Here is a 16,794-nt window from a genome sequence, read left to right on the forward strand (position 1 = left end):
CAACCAATACTCTGATAAGGCGTGTGCATCCCCAGTGGCAGCTCAACCCTCTGTGCTACACCAGCCCCCAACTCTGTTAGTTTCAAAAAAGTCTATGGAAGAATACAGTGTTTTTCCTTTGGGGATAGCAGGGTTCTTACCTAGGGTTCTTACCTAGGGATGATTTAAAATCGTATTTTCTGTCCTGCTTCCTTTTTGATGATTAACTTTGCAGTCTTTTCTCCATGTCTGATCTGAAACACTGCACCCTTGCCTGCATTGTGTATGTGCTTCTGCTGGTTGTCTTATGTTGAACTCTGCCAGTGCCCTAGCATGTTGGACAATGCCTGATTTGACATTAGAAGGGGAAAGCTAATAATTTTCACCTTATATCTTGTCAAGTTAATTACCCCAAAATTACAACCTAATTTTTTAAAAGATTTATTTATTTATTTGAAAGTCAGAGTTAAATAGAGAGAAGAGAGGCAGAGAGAGAGATAGTCTTCCATCTTCTGGTTCACTCCCCAATTGGCCGCAACAGCCAGAGCTGCGCCAATCTGAAGCCAGGAGCCAGGAGCCAGGAGTTTCTTCCAGGTCTCCCACGCGGGTGCAGGGGCCCAAGGACTTGGGCCATCTTCTACTGCTTTCCCAGGCCATAGCAGAGAGCTGGATCGGAAGTGGAGCAGCTGAGACTCAAACTGGTGCCCATATGGGATGCAGGCACTGCAGGTGGCAGCTTTACCTGTTAAGCCACAGCTCCGGCCCCACAATCTAATTTTTACATGGAGACTTTGGGAGCATTAATATAAAAGTCTCAGATGACTCCAGTCCCGTGCTTTTCCTCTTGCTCATGTTGGGTCTCACATCAGCTGGGCAGTTCCTAAAGGTTGCACTGCACTGCTGTGTAAAAAGTGGAGCGCCATGTGATCTCACTGCCTTCAGTTTCATCAAGTCAGACGCTTAGATTGAGTGCATTCTGGGTTTCACATTTGCTTTGTTTTTCTTTGGAGCTTTACTGGAAACTGAATGGTATTGCATACTAGCTGCAGAAGCAGGAGGGGAAGTTGGCAAGAATTTGCAGCTTTCTGTTTGGTCTGTCAGAGGCAGCTGACCTTTTGGAAGGAAATCGCTGCTGTTTGCTTCTTCCTGTAACAGCACAGCCCGTGTGAGAAACACAGAAGACTTCTGCCGTTATCCTGGCTGATGGCTTAGGCTTCACTGAGGTCAGTTAGGAGATGGGAGGCTTGTGAGCTACAGGAGCACACACTCAAGTTCACGCTGCAGAGTTGTGTAGAGATGTCCTAATGTGTAGTGAGAACAAGTCTGTGTTCAGAAACAATGGTTTCTCTTAGCAGAAGTAATTGCATTTCATTGCAAAGTCCCAGTTTAGTGCTGTGGTGCATGTGGACAATTACTTTGTGCACCTTTTTTTTTTTTTTTTTTTTTTTTTTTTTTTTTTTTGACAGGCAGAGTGGACAGTGAGAGAGAGACAGAGAGAAAGGTCTTCCTTTTGCCGTTGGTTCACCCTCCAATGGCCGCTGCAGCCAGCACACTGCAGCCGGCGCACCACACTGATCCGATGGCAGGAGCCAGCTGCTTATTGTGGTCTCCCATGGAGTGCAGGGCCCAAGGACTTGGGCCATCCTCCACTGCACTCCCTGGCCACAGCAGAGAGCTGGCCTGGAAGAGGGGCAACCGGGACAGAATCCGGCGCCCCGACCGGGACTAGAACCCCGTGTGCCGGCACCGCAAGGTGGAGGATTAGCCTAGTGAGCCGCGGCACCGGCCTACTTTGTGCACCATTTTAATTCATCTTAGTGGCCAATGTTCTGACATCAGTACTTCATTTTATGCCTGGTACCCTTTTTTCCTGACAGTACAAACATTTTGATTTTCTAAAACATGAGCTCTGTTTGAAGTGTCTTTTCTTCTCAGAATTGGCTTCTTGACTTACTTGCTACTTCATTGGATCCACCTTTTTTTTTTTTTAATGTTTTGTTTACTTATTTTCATTTTATTTGAAAAGCAGAGAGAGAGAGAGAGAGAGAGAGAGACAAAGATCTTTCATTCGCTGATTCTGTCCTCAGATGCCTGCAACAGCTAGCTAGGGCTGGGCCCGGCCAAAGCTAGAAGCCTCCCAGAACTCAATCCAGGTTTCCCACATGGGTGGCAAGGGCTGGGTGGCAGTACCTGAGCCATCACTTGTTGCTTCCCATGTTCCACACCAGCAGGAAGCTGAGAGTCAGAACTGGAATCAGGCACTCCAAAATGGAGTGTGGGCATCCCAAGTGCTGACTTAGCTGCTGCTAAGTGCCTGCCCCGGGTCTGCCTTTTCTACCAGATTTGTCTTACTGAAACACAAGCAGTATCATCCCCTGACAATGGCATTACCTGTGGAAAGCCACAGTTGGCTTCATAAGTGGCTTGTCACCTAGTAAGCAAGCAAAGCAACTAGCTGAGGAGGCTTCTCTCTCTGAAGAGGAAATTTTAGTCCTCTATCATTTTAACCATAACATTCATTTTCATTTTTCTTTTTTAATAAATCTTTTTTAAAAAGATTTATTTATTTGAAAGGCAGAATTACAAAGAGGCAGAGAGAGAGAGAGAGAGAGAGAGAGGTCTTCCGCCCACTGGTTCACTCCCCAAATGGCCAACAACAGCCAGAGCTGGGCTGACCTGAAACCAGAAGCCAGGAGCTAGGAGCTTCTTCTGGGTCTCCCACATGGGTGCAGGGGTCCAAGCACTTGGGCCATCTTCTGCTACCTGCCATGGCAGGAAGCTGGATCGGAAGTGGAGCGGCCAGGGCTCGAACCAGCAACCATATGGGCTGCCAGCACTGCAGGTGGTGGCTTTACCCATTACACCACAGCGCCAGCCTCCATTTTTCTTTTTTTGTTTGGAAGGATTTACATTAAGCTATTGTGTGTAAGCAAAGAAAATAGATTAAAATTCTTGGTAAATGCAGAGAACATAGCTACCTAGAAAAGGGGCAAAGTACCATCTTCTGTGTTTAGTTTGGGCTCAAGGAACAGGCATGCTTTTCCAGTGTATTGCTAATCTCATTCCTAGATTTGCTGTTGATGGCAAAGATGGCTGGGTAAATGTTAGTGCTGATGCACATAAGAGATGAAGAGAGTAATGTAGGGAGAATTGTCTCGGCTTCCGTGGCGAGATCGTCCCACAGTGCTTGTCTCTGTACCTGGGAACTGGTCTGAGCTGTTCAGCCTTCCTGAGGTTAGGAAGAATCCGAGGGTGCTGCAAACTCAGCCTTGGTTTTAGGTCTGCATTCTTAAGAGGCACAAAGTAAGTCGATACCAATGAAACTGAAAGATGTTTCCCCAGTTCTGTTGGCCTTTGAGTAGGACCTAATTTAGGTACCAGTAGCTGAATTTTCTGTGGTCTGATCTTGTTATCATAGCTTTGTAGAGGCCTTAAATTGTTCCTCTTGGCCTGTCTAGAGGCCTGCATGTATTCAGGTGTGTGACTAGGGATAAGAGAGCCGCATTTTTAAAAAAACACTCATAGGAGCCAGTGCTGTGGTGTAGCAGGTAAAGCCACCACCTGCAATGCTGGCATTCCATATGGGCACGGGTCCAAGTCCTGGCTGCTCCACTTCCAATCCAGCTCTCTGCTATGGCCTGGGAAAGCAGTAGAAGATGGCCCAAATCCTTGGGCCCCTGCACCCATGTGGGAGACCTGGAAGAAGCTCCTGGCTCCTGGCTTTGGATCAGCACAGCCCAGGCTGTTGTGGCCATTTGGGGAGTGAACCAGCGGATGGAAGACCTTTCTTTCTGCCTCTGCCTCTCTGTAACTCTGCCTTTCAAATAAAATAAAATAAAAATGTATTCATTTTTTAAATTTATGTGAAAGATGGAGAGAAAGAAAGAAAAAGACAGACAAAAAGAGATCTTCCATCTGTTATTTGACTCCCCAAATGTCTACAACAGACAGAGATGGACCAGGCTGAAGCCTGGAGCCCAGAACTCAATATGAGCTTTCCTTGTTGGTGGCAGGGACCCGAGTGCTGGAACCATCGTCTGTTGCCTCCCAGAGTGCACATTATTAACAGGAAAATGGGTCAGAAATAGAGCGAGGACTCAAACCCAGATTGCGATGATGTAACTGCTGAGCCAGACACCTGGAACTGTGTTTGTTTAAACACAGTTGTACCTCTGTGAATAGTTTTCTATGTGTTTCATTCTATTCTCAGTTGCTACAAGTTTCCTTAGTCACATCAAAGGTGAAAGAAGCACCACAAATATATATAGATTCAGAATTATGAATTTTGGCAATTAATAGTCTTGAACCACTGATTGAAAACACATGAAGTTGCTACGTAGTTGAAAGTGATAGAATTTATTTCTTTAAAAAATTTGTAATTCTGAATTTTTACTATTTCATATCCCATTTAAATCAAGGCTACCTGGCTTATAATTCAGTGTCAGAACCTGGGTTCTGTCACATTGGGAAATGCTTCTTCCCTTGTCTTTTCCATGCTCTTTAAACATGGTTCCTGTGGTAGTCAGTAGTACCAACTGCCTTGATTATTAAACTTACATTTAAAGTTTCACATTTTAAACAAAATTTAATACATAAAAAAAACTTTAAAAAACTGTGCCAAAACTCCTTCACCTAAATGTAGTAACTGTGTACACTCCTCTTCGGACCTCTCTCTGACATTTGTCTTCTAGCATACATGTTATGTACTAGTTGATAACACATGAAGTCGCTATGTATTTGAAAGTGATAGGATTTAATATTTTCATTAGCATTCTTTTGTTTACTTGAAAGTTTCTGCCTGATCTTTATTGTTTGACATAACCTTTATATTCCATTCAAATGATTGCTACATATTTCATCAGATTAACAAATTCTCATTTAACCCCTCCCTATCTGGCCATGGAGGCTGTTTCCAGTTTCTCTTGATTGAATGTTGCACTGTTTAAGCAGTGTTGGTCCTCGAGAGTTGACCAAGTGTGAGACAGTGTTCAAAGCAGACTTTGCTAAGTGGAAGCTTAATACCGAAATTCTCAGTGGTGAACAGAGGGCTGTGCACTTTAATGAGGAAAATATTGGGACCGTGTTTCTTATTTTTCCATAACGCAGATGGTCATTATTTGTGGGCTACAGTGAATGTCTTTAGTTATCTGGAAAATGGTGTTGATGTAGCTGCTTACCCATGGGCTGTTCACATTGCCTGCTGGATTTGGACACGGAGATTGTGGCAGTGCACATACAGGGATGCCCACATCCTCGCGGTTGTAAAGCGGAAGTCTGGGAAGGCCACAGTTTTATGTGCTGCCAGGGACAATTTCCAGATGAGAGTCACATCTCTGCTCTTTGTTTTTCTTTTTGGAGTTTTTGCCTTTAATTTTGATTTTAAAAAAGAAAGAGAGAGAGAGAGAGAGAGAGAAAGGCAGGCAGGAAGAAAATGAAAAAAGTATGGTTCTGAAAAGTTGGAAGAGTAAAACGAGGACCAGTTCACCTAGATGGACCAGACGCTACCGCGCTTGTATTTGCTCTAGCACTGTGCTGCCCCTACCTCTCCCCGCTTTGTCCCCTGAAAGTATGCCACAGACATGGTGGCCTTTTCCCCCTCAAATACTTCTCAAGGAATTTGGGATTCTATAAGAATGTCTAACATGCAGGTGATATACATTTTTTAGGAGGCAGGTTTTCTTAAAGATTTATTTATTGGGGTCTGTGTTGTGGTTAAGGTTAAGCTGCCACCTGTGACACCAGTATCTCATATGGATGCTGGTTTGAGTCCTGGCTGCTCCACTTCTGATCCAGCTCTGCTATTGCACCTGGGAGAGCAGCAGAAGATGGCCTGAGTGGCATGGGTCATATACCACCCACATATGAAACCAGAATGAAACTCCTGGCTCCTGGCTTCAGCCTGCCCCAGCCAGGCCATTGTGGCCATTTGGGGAGTGAACCAGTGGATAGAAGATCTATCTCTGTATCAGTCCCTCCCTCTTTCTGTAACTCTGCCTTTCAAATAAAATAAATAAATGTTTTTTTTTTCTTTTTAAATAAAATAAACCAGAGATCTTCCATCCGCTGGTTTGCTCCCCAAATGGTGGCAACATCCAGGACTGGGCCAAGCCGAAGCCAAGAGCCAGAGTTGCCCAGGCACTTTAACGGGGAGCTGGATTGGAAGCAGAGCAGCCAGGATTCAAACTGGCACTCATATGAGGTGCTGGTGTTGCTGAAGGTTTTGGAGTTGCAGGAGGCAGTTTAACCCTCTGCACCACAATGCTACCCTTTTCTTTTTTTAAAGATTTATTTTATTTACTTGAAAAACAGAGTTAGAGAAAGAGGTAGAGATAGAGAAAGAGGTCTTCTATCCACTGGTTCACTCCCCAGATGGCCGCAACGGCCGGAGCTGCGCCGATCAGGAGCCAGGAGCTGGGTCTCCCACGTGGATGCAGAGGCCCAAGGACTTGGGCCTTCTTCTTCTCCTCCTTCTCCTTCTCCTTCTTCTTCTTTTTGACAGGCAGAGTGGACAGTGAGAGAGAGAGACAGACAGAAAGGTCCTCCTTTTTCCGTCGGTTCACTTCCCACTGGCCACTGCGGCCAGAGCACTGCGCTGATCTGAAGCCAGGAGCCAGGTGCTTCTCCTGTTCTGCCATGCGGATGGAGGGCCCAAGCACTTGGGCCATCCTCCACTGCACTCCTGGGCAACAGCAGAGAACTGGCCTGGAAGAGGGGCAACCGGGACAGAATCCGGCGCCCCAACCGGGACTAGAACCCAGAGTGCCGGCGCTGCAGGCGGAGAATTAGCCTATTGAGCCGCGGCACCAGCTGGGCCATCTTCTTCTGCTATCCCAGGCTATAGCAGAGAGTTGGATCGGAAGAAGAGCAGCCGGGACTAGAACCGGCACCCATATGGTATGCTGGCTCTTCAGGCCAGGGCTTTAACCCGCTGCGCCACAGTGCTGGCCAACATTTTCATAACTGTCCCGATAATGCCCTGTGTTGTTGTCGTAGTTGTTAATTATGCTCCCTGTAGTTGTCATCTTGTCGTCTCCTTTCATCTAGAACAGTTCCACCTCTTTTTTAATTATTATTATTCTTTTGGACTCTCATGAGAGTCTCACAATTTGAACCTGTCTGATTTTTTTTCTTCCTGTGTTCTGTGTATTCTCTTAGACGTCACACCTGGAGGCACATGTCAGCTTGTCCCATAATTGCAGATGTTGGATCATTTGATTAAGGTGTTGTCCATAAAATTTATCCACTGAAATGTATTGCTTCCCCTTTGTGAATAGTGACTAGTATGTGAAATAGTGCTTTGAACTACCTGGCTTTCCTGTCGTCTATGGTTTTAGGAGCTATGAAGAGCTTTGTCTGAATGTAATCCGTATTTGAGATGAGAATCTTAAATATACGATAAACAATGAAGGCAGCTTGATTTTTATGCTTAGCAAACCTTACCCTCTCCTTCCTTCCCTTCCCTTTCTCCGCTCTTTTCTCCTTCCCTGTTCTCTCTTCCTCCCAAAATAGTATGTCATGATTTGGCTGTGACGTAAAGATTTATGAGTGATTGTCTTCCCAGAATGTTATCACTGTGTTACCTGGGAAAATTTTTCCTTGTTTGTTTCTTTGTGAGCCAAATTATTTTATTATTTTTGTTCCCTTCCCATCTGCTTAGTAATATGACTTTTTAAGGAACAATTGCCTTCCTGATTGCTTTTAAAATAGTGTTTACAATTTTTTTTTTTTTAAAGTAGGTAGCTCTGGTATTGACCTACTTCTAGATGTGGTAATTTTACTCTAACCTTCTTACTTGAAATTAGCCCAATTTTAGTATGAACAAAGTCTTAAGCCTGTATTATTGCTATTTAATATTTTTCTGTTTCTCAAAGTTCTTCTTACTCGGTAAGCAACACCATGCAATACACATAGTAATGTTGGTATTGATGGTAAAGCAGTAAATATAACTTGAGACCTCAACTCGCTCTTTATATTCATGCAAAGTCGTTTAGTCATTAACTGGTGCTCACATGTTTAACAGTTTTGAATCCTGACTCTCCACCTTACATTTTTCAGATGAGAAGCAATGTTCATACATCTTCTGTTTCATCTGCCAACTAAGCCTAGATTTTGCCAAAATCAGAGCCTCTCAAGATTAGTTTTGCTATTCTGATTCCTTGTTCTTTTTTTTTCTTGAAGTTATGAAATGTAGCAAGCATACAGCCCAGTACAGAACATCATATGACAAACCACATGCACGGGTCCCAGGCCACAGGCCACATGGTACCGAGCTGAGAGTAGATTCAGCCCAGATTGTGTCCCCTAGGAGGATCCCTGGACAAGTATTTTACGCCTCTCTTTTATAATGCCATAAAATTCACCCTTATACAGTGTATGACTCAGTGGTTTTAGTACATTATCAGAGTTGTGCAGTCATTACTACTTATTCCAGAATATTTTCATCACTTCCCCCCCCAACAGAAAACCATACCTATTACCAGCATTCCCACCCCCCACCCCCCAGCATCCGCCAGTTCCCCTTCTCCCTAGTCCTTGGCAGCCACCCATCAGTTTTCTGCCTCTGGATTTGCCTATTCTGAATAGCTCATGATGGAATTTACAACATGTGGCCTCATCTGTCAGTATTCTTTGACTTTGCATAATATTTTTTAAAAATTTTAGTTGAAAGGCACAGTTACACAGAGAGAAGGGAGAGAGAGAGAGAGAGATTGAGATTATTTTCATGTCCTGGTTTACTCCCCAAACGGCTGCAACAACAAGAACTGTGCCATGCCAAAGGCAGGAGCCTGGAGCTTCTTTCAAGTCTCCCACGTGATTGCAGGGGCCCAAGTACTTGGTCCATCCTCTGCTGCTCTCCCAGGCACATTAGCAGAGAGCTGGATTGGAAGTGGAACAGCCAGGACTCTAACTGGTGCCCACCTAGGATGCTTATGTTATAGGCAGCGGCTCAACCCACTATGCCACAACCCTGGCCCCTTCTTTTTTTAATGTATTTAGATGATTTATGTATTTATTGTGAAGTAATTACAGAGAGAGAGGGAGAGACAGAGAGATCTTCTGTCTTCTGATTCACTCCCCAGATGGTCGCAACATGAAGTGCAGGGCAAGGCTGAAGCCAGGAGCCAGGAGCTTCATCCTGGTCTCCCACGTGGGTGGCAGGGACCCAAAAACTTGGACCATCTTCTGTTGCTTTTCCCAGGCTATTAGCAGGGAGTTGATCAGAAATGGAGCAGCCAAGACACAAAGCAGCATTTATATGAGATGCCAGTGTCACGGGCATCAGCTTTCCCCGCTACGCCACAGTGCCAGCCCCTGCATAGTATTTTCAAGGTTCATTCATGTTGTAGCGTGTATCAGTACTTTATTTTCTTTTAATTTTTTTTATTTCAGAGATGGAGAAATCTCCCATCTGCTGGTTCACTTCCCAAATGCTCACAACAGCTAGGGCTGGGCCAGGCTAAAGCCAGGAGCTCTGGAACTCAATCCAGGTCTCCCACATGGGTGGCAAAGGCCCAAGTACTTGAGCTATCACCTGCCACCTCCTAGGATGCTCATTAGCAGGAAGCTGGAATTAGAAGTGGAGCTGGGACTCGAGACCAGGCAGGCATCCCAAGTGGCATCTTAACTGCTGTGCCAGATGCCCACCTAATTTCTTTTTAACACCTGAATAATACTACATTTTATCCATTTATCCCATTCCTGTCCATATTCATTGCTTCATTGGCAGACATTTAGCAGTGCTGTTGTGAACATTTGTGGACAAGTTGAGTAGACAGATGTTTTCAGTTCTCATAGGCATACTGCCAAGAATGGAACTACTGGATCCTGTGGCTACTCCGGGCCAACCTCTTGAGGAACTGCTGGGTTGTTTTCCAAAGCCGTTACACCGTAGGACATCCCGCCCATCTTGCTGAAGCTCTATCTCCGCATCTGTTAACATGGAGATGGTGATGGTGCTGACCTCCTAGGGTTTTTGTGAGGATTAAATGAGTAGATTCATAAAAGCATTTGTTGCAGATAATACATTAAATGTTAGCTTTTAAGCCTGGATGCTGGATAATTACCACTACTCGTAACTGTTATTTTAATTCGTTTCTCCACCTTATCATTTCTGAAGGTTGTTTTTATTTTTTAGATGAATTAAAATATTTATTATTGGTCACTCACAAAGCAGTGTCATATATGCAAACCTCAAATTTCATTGTCTTTTGTACTTTAGTTGGAGTCACACAGGGCCTTGGGAAGGCATAAGTAAAGGCAGCTCCCTGCTGGTATAATCTTGTCTGTGAGAGGAGCACATCAGATGGGTGTTTTCGTTCTTTTGGAGTTTGTGTGTGGCAAAGCCTTGTTCCATCACCCTGCACTCTTCCCAGTTCTCAGCTGTGTCGCTCAGCGGTGAAGGGCAGAACTCATGGAGTCTTCCCACCACCTCCCAGTAGGTCTTATCTATAGAAGTCCCCGTGCCCGTGAAATTAAGAAAAGGAACCCATTTTTAAAAACAAAGGTAAAGTTTACCCTACAGTTAGTTAAGGAGGAGGGTAGCCAGAGCTACCTGTGGCAGGTTGGCTTGGAAAGGAAGTTTATTGAATTCAGTTAAAACTGGAAATGGAGAGAAGGAAGCCTCTTTAGAAGTTTAAGGCAAAAGTAAGAATCTGCGCGTGGAGAGCTCACTTACTGTGAGCCAGGTGCTGTTTTAAGTGCTAACACACCGACCCTGTTCTTCCAGCAACCCCGAGAGAACTAAAAATTATTATTCCCACTCAGCAAAGAAGAGAGCTGAGGCGCAGGGAGGTTAAAGAGGTTAAATTTTTGCAGAACTATCATTAGGTGAACTCAGTATTATCTCTAGAACTTTAACCCCACTTTAGAGAAATTGGTCCTGAGATGGGGTGGAGAAATGGTAAAATCCTTTAAATTACAGACATGAATCCAGCAGAGTAAATCTCTTCATACATTTTCTCCCCGACTCCCACCCCAGGCAAGAGTGCATTCACTCGGTTGACAGATGGGCCTGGGGGGCCTTCTGATGTCGGGCACTATGCTTCCCCACCCCCCGGTTTGGCTATGCAAGACCTGAGCCACAGTGCCGTGTGGTTCCCGATTTCAACCTCAGTCTTCCGAGAGAGTAACTTCTTTTGTTTAAAAGTTTATATTTTGGTTTTAAAAAGGTTATGTGTTACTGGGACAAAATTATTCCCCAATGCCACCCACTGTGGTGATTTATTTATGTAGGAAACACTCGTTTTTATGGTTTTCAGTAAGCGTGTGACATTGTGAGGCACTGACTTTGAAACTCTTACTGACAGGTGCCTGACGGCCTCTTGTTTAGGACTCTCAGTGAGGTCTGCGTCTGCGTAGACGCCCCGTGCTTTCGGGAAGGGCAGCCTCCATGCTCAGGGCTGCTGCAGGTGGTTTCTGGCATGCCTGTGAGAACAGCAGCTAAGCAGAGTTCAGCTAGTTATCTTTGGCCTAAAAATAAGATTGTGCATCCAGTTCCCAGGCTGAGAGAAGCCCCTGTGATGACTTACCAGAGATGCAAACCACTTCCCTTGTCAGACATCACGCAGCGAAGATGGAGCTGCCTGTCAGTCCGCAGAAGAGAGCGCCTGCGGAGGCAGAGCTGCGGCGCTGCCGCCAGTGTGGAGTCGCATTTGGTGGTGGATTGGTGCTTGGGAGAAGGGACAGGAAGCAGCTTAGACAGAGCGTAGACTTAGTCCAGTAGCATGGTGAAGAGTTATGACACATGTGAAAAACAGTTCGTAGATTCTAGGTCTTGTTCATATCAACTAGAACATAATTTTCCCCTAAAGTGGATATTGTAACTTGCTACATGATAATCTTGATAAGTCATCTCATATTCTATGTGTATATAATTCTTGGTTTAAAAGTAAAAATCTATACTATTTGGTGTAGTTTTTTTTTTTTTTAAGATTTATTCATTTATTTACTTATTTGACAGGCAGAGCTACAGAGAGAGAGGTCTTCCATCTGCTGGTTCACTCCCCAAATGGCCACAACAGCTAGGGCTAGGCCAGTCTGAAGCCAGGAGCCAGGAGCTTCTTCTAGATCTCCCACATGGGTGCAGGGGCCCAAGCACTTGGGCCATCTTCTGCTGCTTTCTCAGAAACATTAGCAGAGAGCTGGATTGGAAATAGAGCAGCTGGACTCAAACTGGTGCCCACATGGGATGCCAGCACCGCAGGGCAGTAGCTTTACCTGCTACACCACAACGCTGGCCCCTTGAGGTACATTTTATATTTCTGACAAGTAGTAAACAAAATCTTTCTTGCTGTAGCAGAGCCCCTTTATGCAGTGAAAGTATACTGTATTTATCAAAATAAAGCAATTATCCCCTTATATTTGCAGCTATTATCCTCCAAATGGCATACTGCTTTAGAAAATAACTATTATAGCATGTTCATAATTAAAATAATAAAAAATTCTGATGAATTTTTTTTTTTTTTACAGGCAGAGTGGAAAGTGAGAGAGAGAGAGAGACAGAGAGAAAGGTCTTCCTTTGCCATTGGTTCAGCCTCCAATGGCTGCCGCGCTGCGGCCGGCGCACCTCGCTGATCCGATGGCAGGAGCCAGGTGCTTTTCCTGGTCTCCCGTGGGGTGCAGGGCCCAATGACTTGGGCCGTCCTCCACTGCACTCCCTGGCCACAGCAGAGAGCTGGCCTGGAAGAGGGGCAACCGGGACAGAATCCGGCGCCCCGACCGGGACTAGAACCCCGTGTGCCAGCGCCGCAAGGCGGAGGATTAACCTAGTGAGCCGCAGCACCGGCCTGATGAATTCTAAGAACTCAGCATTCTACTTTGATAAAAACTAAGAACTCAGACAAAACTTAAGACAAAATAGTGTGACATTTATATAGTAACCCTGTATGTGTGGCAAACACACACACAAAGAGATCTTCCATCTGCTGGTTCACTACAAACGCCCACTGTGCCAGGGCTGGGCCAGGCTGAAGCCAGGAGCTGAGTACTCAATCTGTATCTCCCGTGTGGGTGGCAGGGACCTGACTACTTGAGCCATGACCTGCTGCCCGCAGGGTGCCTGTTAGCAGGAAGTTGGAATTGGGAATGGAGCTAGGGCCAGAACCTCAGGCATTCTGACATGGGGTACAGGCATCCCAGCCAGCATGAATTATTGATCTAATTGTTTATTCATTGAGTAAATATTTCCTGACCACTTTTCTTAGGCAAGGCACTGCTCCAGGCTCCTGGGACACAATAGTGAGTAATGTACTTGTGTCTCTCACTGCTCTTTTTTTTTTTTTTTTTTTAAGATTTATTTTATTTATTTGAAAGACAGAGTTACAGAGAGAGGTAGAGAAACAGAGAGAGGTCTTCCATTGCTGGTTCACTCCCCAGATGGCTGCAACGGCCAGAGCTGAGCTGATCCAAAGCCAAGAGCCAGGAGCTTCTTCCCGGTCTCCCACGTGGGTGCAGGGGCCCAAGGATTTGGGCCATTTTATACTGCTTTCCCAGGCCATTTCAGAGAGCTGGATCAGAAGAAGAGCAGCCTGTACTAGAACCGGAACCCATATCAGATGCTGGTGCTTTAGGCAGGACTTTAACTCACTGCGCCACGGCGCCGGCCCCTCCCACTGCTCTGAGTTCAGTGCAGAACCAGACAAAATGAACAAAAACTGAAAGGAAAAGTTACAAACTGTGGCATATTAAAGTACCAACAGACCATTATTATCATGGACTTCCAAATTATAAAATTGTCATTGATCAATTAAATGGAAATTGTTTCATTGTCATGTCTATTATTCTGATATCTTGTTCCGTCATAACTTTGGAAAGGCCTGATAGATTGAACTAAATTTTGTATATACATCTATTTATACAGCAGGAAGTTTACAATGTTTTGGCAGTTGTTTAGTCCAGCAGTTAGGACACCAGTTAAGATGCCCAGTCTCCTGTCTAAGTCCCTGTGTTTGATGCCCTCCTCTGGCTTCTGATTCCAGCCTCCAGCTAATGCAAACCCTGAGTGGTTCTGCTCATGGCTCAAGAAAGTGGGTTCCTGGGCCAGCGCTGTGGCACAGTGGGTTAAAGCCCTGGTCTGAAGCACCAGCATCCCATATGGGCACTGGTTCGAGTCCCAGCTGCTCCTCTTCCGATCCAGCTCTCTGCTATGGCCTGGGAAAGCAGTAGAAGATGGCCCAAATCCTTGGGCCCCTGCACCCATATGGGAGACCCGGAAGAAGCTCCTGGCTCCTGGCCTCTGATCTGCGCAACTCCGGCCGTTGTGGCCATCTGAGGAGTAAACCAGCAGATGGAAGACCTCTCTCTCTGTCTCTACCTCTCTCTGTAACTCTGTCTTTCGAACAAATAAAATAAATCTTAAAAAAAAAAAAAAAAGATAGAAAGTGAGTTCCTGTCACCATTTGGAAACCTGGAGTACATTTCTGGTTCCCAGTTTCAACCTAAGCCCAGTGCTGGCAGTTGTGGTCATTTGGGGACTGAATCAGTAGATAGGAGCTCTCGCTCTCACTCTGCCTCTCACATAAAGAAATCTGTTTGTAAAGAGAGAAGTAAAAAAAGTGGAGTAGCCAGGTCTCAAACTGGCACTGCAATATGGAATGCAGACATAGCAAGGGGCAACTTAACCCGTAGTGACACAGCGCCAGCCCCAATAAAAAACCTTTTTAAAAGATTTATTTATTTGAAAGGCAGAGTTACAGAGAGGCAGAGGGAGGGAGAGAGAGAGAGATCTTTTATCCACTGGTTCACTCTCAAAATGGCTGCAACAGCTGGAGCTGGGCCAATACAAAGCCAGGAGCTTCTTCCGGATCTCCTACACAGGTACAAGGGCCCAAGCACTTGGGCCATCCTCTACTGCTTTTCTAAACCATAGCAGAGAGCTGGATCAGAAATGGAGCAGCCAGGACTTGAACCAGTGGCACCACAGGCAAAGGCTTTACCTGCTACATCACAGCACCCGCCCCCTAAATTACTTTTTAAAAGAGAAATTTACAGTGTTTTTGTGCCAGGCACTATTTAAGGCCTGAGAGAAAGAGCAGTGAACAAAACACTGAATGTGTTCATGGTGATTTCACCCTAAAGAGAAGTCAGTCAAAAAATACATGATGATAGGGCTGGCTCAGCAGGTGGCTCAGCGGGTTAAGCTGCCACCTGCAGCACCAGCATCCCATGTGGGCACTGGTTCGAGTCCCGGCTGTTCCACTTCTGATCCAGATCCCTGCTAATGTGCATAGGAAAGCAGTGGAAGATGGCCCAAGTGCTTGGGCCCCTGCATCCACATGGGTGACCTGGAAGAAGCTCTTGGCACCTGCCTTAGGACTGGCCCTGCTCCAGGCATTGAAGCCATTTGGGGAGTCAACCAGTGGTGTGAAGATCTCTCTCTTTCTCTCTCAACCTCTCTCTCTCTCTCTGTAACTCTGCCTTTCAAGTGAATAAATAAATCTTTAAAAACAATAAACCCACAAATACATGATGCATGTCAGGAAGTGATAAAAAATAAGAAAAAAACAGATTAAGAAGATAGAGTTGCCAGAACATTGTGTATTTGGGTGGACAGGGACAGAGTCTCTGATCAGGAAGGCTAAAGTTTTCCATCTTTCTTCTTTTAGGACGATTCAGGTCATGAATGCTGATGCAAGAGAATTTTTTATCTGTTGGTGTCCATTACATGTTCATTAAGAGAATTCTGATGAGGTCCTACTTCTTTCTTATTATTTGGACTCTCTTCATTCCTGCATCAGTCTTCCACAGACGTAAAGAAGGCCTGCGCACCTTCATCCATCCATCCCTGTATCTTTCATCCAAAATCATGATTGGGTATCTGTTCTGATTTTCCAAAATCTTGAGATAAAAACATGTATTATACAATCAGATGTCTTCCAGATGTTTGATTATAAAGTGGGATTGCTTCTAGAGAGAACTTTTTGGTCCAAGTCTTTTCTGGGATACTCACTATGAAATTTGATATGTTTGCTAATGAAATTTGATGTGTTTGGTTGATCTTAAGTGATCCTGGCCCTAATGCCTAAAAGCCCTAAATAAAAGTGTACACCATTCAAATGTTCTATAGCATTGCACAAGTCTAAAATAGGTAACTGGCAACTACCCCACACACATTGTTGGCTAACTGACTTGTCCCATAAATAGCTCGGTGTTACAGGATCAGACAACTACAAGTAGCATAGAAGAGAAAGGATTTGTTTCTTAACACACAGTGTTAAGTCTCTGGTCAAACAGTGAGTCTCTGGTCATTAACAAAATCCAGGTCCAGTTCCCTGGAGCCTAACTGTAGCATTCTTCTTAAGAGAATAGTGCAGATCAGCGAGCAGATAACTTTGTGTAGGATTCGAGACAGCCCTGCTTTATACCAAATTCCACATTATGGAAAACGGTGTAGAGAAAGCTTCGGTTTTAGTTCCTTCAGTTACATAAAGTAACATTGCTGCCCCAGTCTAGTTCATCCCAGATCCTCTGCCAACTGAGTTACAAACTCTCAGGGGAGTCTGAGGAAGCATCCTGGTGGTTTTATAAAACTGTCTAAAATCAAGAGCCTGTTTCAAAAACCTATCCACTATTGGAATATAATGGTTTTTGTTTCTAATAGTTGGTATATGTTGCTTTTGTGCTATAGTTTAAGGGAACATTGCTTCATAAATTCCTTTGAAATAACTCAGAAGGAGGACCTTGGGGTGTTTTTTGAGCTACGTCTACACCCTTTGTGAGCAGAGCATTGGTGATAATCCATGGGGTTCAGTCCATGCTTTAGGTGTCTCCGTTTTCTTTTATGGGGCTCCTTTCAAAATGGCAGTGTGTTTTCTATAT

At 44.8% G+C, this 16,794-nt stretch overlaps 1 protein-coding gene across 10 annotated transcripts in view; it reads left to right on the top strand.

Moving 5' to 3' along the window:
- The window catches only part of LOC100348267 (signal transducer and activator of transcription 5B), a 77,213-nt gene that overhangs the window by 33,233 nt on the left and 27,186 nt on the right, over positions 1-16,794 (top strand). For 2 of the 10 annotated variants that reach the window (XM_070060684.1, XM_070060685.1), the window contains exon 1: positions 15,582-15,789. The exons of the other annotated variants lie outside the window; for them this stretch is intronic. The gene's annotated coding sequence lies outside the window, so the exon portion shown is untranslated. Of the gene's footprint in view, positions 1-15,581; positions 15,790-16,794 lie in introns of those variants that run through there. 10 annotated transcript variants of the gene reach the window in all.

This window comes from Oryctolagus cuniculus, chromosome 17 (assembly GCF_964237555.1).
Source record: "Oryctolagus cuniculus chromosome 17, mOryCun1.1, whole genome shotgun sequence".
Classification (NCBI taxonomy): Eukaryota; Metazoa; Chordata; class Mammalia; order Lagomorpha; family Leporidae; genus Oryctolagus; species Oryctolagus cuniculus.